This window comes from Papaver somniferum, chromosome 9 (genome assembly GCF_003573695.1).
Source record: "Papaver somniferum cultivar HN1 chromosome 9, ASM357369v1, whole genome shotgun sequence".
NCBI classification, from domain to species: domain Eukaryota; kingdom Viridiplantae; phylum Streptophyta; class Magnoliopsida; order Ranunculales; family Papaveraceae; genus Papaver; species Papaver somniferum.
Genome location: NC_039366.1, coordinates 61,239,349 through 61,245,478, shown reverse-complemented (window position 1 = coordinate 61,245,478; position 6,130 = coordinate 61,239,349). Strand labels below are relative to the sequence as shown.

Genomic DNA, 6,130 nt, shown 5'->3' with positions numbered 1-6,130 from the left:
TTCAGCAAATCTGGTGTTTCTTTCATCAACAATACTGATCCAAACCTCATCTCCACTACTAGCAATAATATGGTAGTACAAGTCCTTTAACTGAATGATAAGTATCTTGGCTCCCCTCTCTTCACCCGTAGAAGAAAGATTACATCCTTCAAACCCGGGGTTGATAAACTCAAACTCAGACTGGTTAGTTGGAAGAATGAACCTCTCAACCCTGTTGGTAGACATGTTCACATCAATTCTGTCACATGCTCTGCCATCATCTACCAGATGAATTGTTTCAAACTTCCAAAACAAACTTGTCAGACCTCAATAAGCTTCAAAGAGATTTCTTATGGGGAAAATGCTTAGACAACCCTAAAAGCTATTATCCAAAATGCTGGATGTGTAAGCCCAAGGACATGGGAGGCTTAGGATTCTTTTTTTGCTGAATCTCCAATTTTTATTATATCAAGAAGCTAAAGTGTTTTACAAAAAAAGGAAAACCAAAATTACAATAAAAGAATTACAAAAATTTGAAACAACTAACAAACTCTATAATATTTTCTATTTGGCATTTCTATTGTAATCAAGTGAGCTGGTCTTCCAACATGATGTTCAACTTCTCCCATCTGCAAATGGGCTCCCTTCTTAGCTAGACTGTCAGATGAAAAATTAGTTTCCTTATAACAATGTTCATAGCAAATTTGACTTAAGTTGTTTTCAGCCTTGATCCATCTTGTTTTAAAGCACCATGGAATTGTTCCTTCTTGGAGGTCTGCTATCACTGATTTTGAATCTGCTCTGATAATAATTTTGTCACATTGCTGTTTTATTGCCCGTTCAATAGCCGATATTACTGAAAAAGATTTATCTATATAACTAGAAGCAATCCCTAAACCTCCTGAAATGGTTCCAATAACATTGCCATCATGTTCTCTGGCAATAATACCAAATCCTGTGAAACCTGGAGGCTTAGGATTCATGAATATGGAACACTTCAATAGTTCTATGATCACTAAAATTGGTTAGAGATTGGAGAAAGACAAAGACTCCCTCTGGTACCATCTCATGGATGCTAAATATCTCCTTGACATAAATTTTCTCAACACGGATACTAAACTTAAAGAGGGAAAGATTTTTGGATATGGAAAGGCATTCTGAAAGGCATCAACAACATCCAAGATCATAGCTCTTGGAAAATTGGAGATGTTAAGAAAAACAAAATTTGGGAGGATATTTGGATTCCTACAATATCTTCTCAAGTTCCTAAACCTTCTAATTTCCCAGTTGATCTCATTATGGTTGAGAATCTTCCTCTGATCAATACTTGGTTTAACACCGCTACTGCTCAGGCCATTCTTTAAATTGCTCTTCACCCAGGAGAAGAGGATCAAATCCTTTGGAATCTCACTGAATCTGGAGATTTCACAGTCAAGTCTCTATACAAATCCAAAATGGAAAATCTCTATAGTAATGGTGTCCAGACCAGCAACTGAAAAGCTTTGTGGAACATGGACATTGCACTTGTGATTCAGATTTTCTTATGGAGATGTGCCGATGGAGTTCTTCCCAATAATGCTAAAACCGGTAGCATTATAAACTACATTGATCCCATCTGCAAATTATGCAATAATAGGGAGGAAACTATGATACACATGTTCCTAAATTGCTCTGCTTCTACCTCAATCTGGCACTTGTTGCTTGGACCATCTCATGGAAAGTTTGATTGCAACACAAACTTCATGGACTGGTTAAACTCTTGGTTCATTTCTGGATCAACTAACACTATTAGCAACATTTATGCAACTGCCTGGTGGTACATCTGGAAAGCTAGGTGTGATTACATTTTCAACCACACTCAGCTAAATGCCAGACACACTACTCTCAGTATCCAACAACATCTTTGTAAACATAGCAGAGTTCATCACATACAAAACCATATCCTTAATTTTGTTCTTCACAATGAGGATTATGGGAGTATGTATACCTAATGATGATACTGCCATTTACTTTCTTAACACTGAAGACACTGTCATTACTCTCTTGAAAATGACCAAAGAGGGGCCTTTGGCATAATTATCAAAATTTGCACCTTTCAAGACCCTGAAACCTTGGTTTATTTCACTGTTGTTACAACTTCGGATTTTGCACGAAACACCATTTAGGCTAGAGGATATTTATGACACAATGGACAATGGGGAGTAATAGGAGGAGCAGACTTATCCTTTGAGTGGGTCAAGGGATTGCAGCACTTATGTTAAAATTCAGGCTGAATCCATAGAAATTCTAGTACGTTTCACAATGCTACACCATCGTGCAGCCCAAGGCACAATCCACCTCAATTACCATGAAAGAAGTAGAAGAGAAGAAAATGCTGACAATGATCAAAGCTTTCATATCATTTTCTTGTTTTAGTTAGACTTAAAATAATTCATAGCCTTCAAAATTTGGATTCATTTAGATTAGCTATGAACCGTAAGAATTTTACTCATAGGAGTAGTACTTCAATAGCTACTAGCTCCATCTTGTTCTCTTCTTAGATTCTGTTTTCGGTCTAAGTTTTTCTACAAAAAAAAAGGGATATACTTAAAAATAATAATTTGAGTACATTATTTATATGTCCCTCCTTTTGACACCCAATAAATATATCCTTATACAATAATAAATATGTCCCTACTTTTTAATAACCTTATCCATTTAAAATTAGATTACTTTAATACCCTCATTCACACAATATTTTCCTTCATTTCATAAATGGAGTAAATTTCTTCCTCTACCACTTCACCTGTGCCACCACCACACTCCACCACCGGAACCACCAACATTCAACTACCATTCAATCACCAACCTTCAACCACCACCTACCAACCACCACCTACCAACCGCCGCCATCACTCCACCACCATTGCACCACCACCACCAGTCCGCCACCACCACTGACATCGCCACCGCCGCCACCACCGCCAGTCCGCCAACGCCACCACGCGCCAGGACCACCACTACTACACCGTCGCCGCCACCACCGCCGTCGTCGCACCCACTGCCGCTGTCGCCCCCTTCGTTGCTGCCGCCACCACTGATTTAGATATTTTGTATCAACAACAATAGTTGATCCAAATAAAAATAGAATTACTAGTAGAAGTTGATCCAATTTAGGGGATTAACAACATTAGTTGATCCAAAAAAAAAAGGATCAACAATAGAAGTTGAACCAATTTAAGGGATCAACAACAGTAGTTGATCCCCTAAACTGGATCAACAATGGAAGTTGATCCATGTAAATGGAATCAACAACTAAAGTTGACACAAAAAATTAACAACGAATGAACTTGGTTGAGTCGAACACGCATCAGCTGACATGGAGTCAGTCATGCTACCATTTGCACCACAAATTCAACTTTTGAAGAATTTACATCTATAAAATACAGGCATTTAAACTACAAGCATAATTATACTAATCTAAGGAAATGGGATCAACAATAGAAGTTGATCCGTAAAAAAAGGAATCAACAACAGGAGTTGATCCATAAATGGAATCAACAACAGAAGTTGATCCATAAAAAAAGGGATCAACAACAGGAGTTGATCCATAAATAGAATCAACAACAATAGTTGATCCCATAAAAATCGAAGTCTAGAGATATACATGGACAAATGGTAATGCTTGATGTTTGTTTCAGATGCGTCTATATTAATCCCATAAAAAATTGGATCAACAACAGTTTAGGGGTATCTCTCTCTAAAATGTAAAAAATGGTATCAACAACAATAGTTGATCCCTAATTAGGATCAACAACAGTAGTTGATCCCATAAAAAATTGGGTCAACAATAAGAGTTGATCCCATAGATGGATCAACAACAGTAGTTAATCCCATAAAAAATTGGGTCAACAACGGGAGTTGATCCCATAAATGGATCAACAACCAAAATTGATCCCAAAAATTAACGAACTAAAAGCACCCATCTATTAAAACAACAAAAACAATTACATTTCTATATCTCACTAAAATATCTGAGAAAGACACCCTAAGCATTTCAAATGAAAATGGAAGAGACAGGCTATTCATTTCATATGCTGCAAGCAAATATTTGCTAACGGAACAAACAAATTAAGTAAAAGATATAGTAGTCCTATACTCGTAATTTCCAAAATTATGCCTTGAGATTCTACTAAATCAGAAAGTACAACATACATCATTAACTTTACCTCTAAATGTGATCATATACAACATTTTTAATTGAATAAGAGTACAAAAGTTAGATATACCTGTGGACTAGCCGAGGACAACTCTATTGTGGTGGAAACACAAATTTACTCCCTCTATCACCTGCAAGCTCATGTACCTCGGTTTCACTCTCTTCATTCATAAACATTCCCGTCTCATTTGTTCCAACTACAATCCATATCTTCCCACTGCTGCTCAACTTTATTAGTTTCCTATTGGTCTTCCCACTCTGCCAATTACCATTACAGAAAAATGCATATACATAGGAACTGTTAGTATTACTTGCAATCCACTACATTCTACCTCTTCCATCACCGTTTAAAATCAAACAAAGAAGGAACTGTAATCCAATTAACACTACCAAAAACACAACACCAACCACCCCCACTACCACACATGCTACTACCCCACCACCATACATACTACTGCCCCACCACCACACACCACCATAATAAAAATCAAGTCCAATTATCATCTCAAGCCTTTTCACTAGATTTATGCTCTTATCACTAGTTCTCAAGTCCCAACTAATCAAAAAGAAAACAGAACTAACATTAACCAAGTATATAATCTACACTTAGAGAGCTCCCACCACCAGCAATATCCACCACCGTTCATACTAACCATTCAACACAATCCACCGTAACACCACACCAGCCTGGAATTTGATCGCTTAACAAGCAACTTGAAGTACCAGTACCTAAAATTTAAAGCAAGAATTTCAGAACTGCTCATAGATCATTTGTGGTGGCATAGTATAATAGAAAAATGTAGTAGTTAAAGATTAAAAATCAAATATGTCCAAATAGGCATATCATTATCTACTGCTTTTTGACTCTTTCAATGCATTAACGTGACTATTCTGCGAAACAGAGAAAAATAATGCATCTAAGTACCAAAAATTTGTACAGTATGATAACCAATTGGACAAAATTTGAATCAATGATCCAGGAGAATTCATAATAGCTACACGACACGAAATGTTAACATAAACTTACGTCTAGGGTACTAACAAACAAGAATCCACTAATGTATTAAACTATTTTAAGCTAATTAAGCTATGAAAAGCCCTAAATCTCAAACAAAAACGAAATCAAAAAGAGATAAAAATACTACCTCCACCATCGTCAATTAATAGAACATAAATTCGATATCCTCTTCGATTGCCGCCACCATTATCATTAGAGCATAATTTTCCGCCGCCACCACCACCGTCGTCATCATAATCATCTAAAAAAATACAAATTTGAAACCCAAAATTAGGGTTTAAAAATGAAATCATGCACAATTCAATTGAAAATCGGAGTGAAACTAACGAATCTGGTGCTCGGGATCAGGTTAAGGAGATTAGTTTCTCTTTGATTCATCACTAAATTTGAGTTTCGCAATTGAATCTGGTGAAATCGATCAAAACCAATTGTTTAGGAGGTGATAGTGGTGGATTTGGTTGAAAATATAAGATGTAGTGATAGAGGTGATGAAAGAATCGTAAAAACGGTGGACTAGGAGGTGGTCGATAGGCGTTGTAAAACACCTAATTTTATATTTAGTATTTATTATTTTTTTGTTATTATCCTTGTGAATTGCATCTCTTATGTTTGTTTTTTGAGTTTTATACGTGCTTTGGAGTCATCTAGAGCAAGACAAGAAGAAAGCCTTCAATCCGATCAAGTAGTGAAAGAGCATCATTTTGCGGACGAGTGATACCCGGAGCCCAGTCAAGGATAAGGGACAATCAGTAAAGTCTGATAAGAATCACTAAAAACGCCCATGGGTGTTAATAGCTGTCCCAGACTATTAGACCTAACTAGGTCGAAATGGTCTTGCTGTTTCAGACAACACAGCCTTCTTCTCTTCAAAGTTCAGACACCTGCAGATGAATCGGTGAGGAATTTGGATGGGATTAGAATGAAGATGAGTAGTT

The 6,130-nt window shown here is 36.8% G+C and overlaps 1 long non-coding RNA gene across 3 annotated transcripts; it reads right to left on the bottom strand.

Moving 5' to 3' along the window:
* Nucleotides 1-2,921: 2,921 nt before the first annotated feature.
* On the bottom strand, nt 2,922-5,794 carry LOC113308572. Of its 3 annotated transcripts, XR_003339913.1 has the most exons (4): nt 5,523-5,793; nt 5,323-5,436; nt 4,248-4,906; nt 2,922-3,055 (listed from the first exon to the last, which is right to left on the bottom strand). It is a non-coding gene; the product is annotated as an uncharacterized LOC113308572 (long non-coding RNA). The 3 variants fall into 3 exon arrangements; XR_003339912.1 differs by having other exon boundaries at nt 5,323-5,793; XR_003339914.1 differs by having other exon boundaries at nt 2,938-3,043; nt 5,323-5,794.
* Between the last annotated feature and the right edge of the window lie 336 nt (nt 5,795-6,130).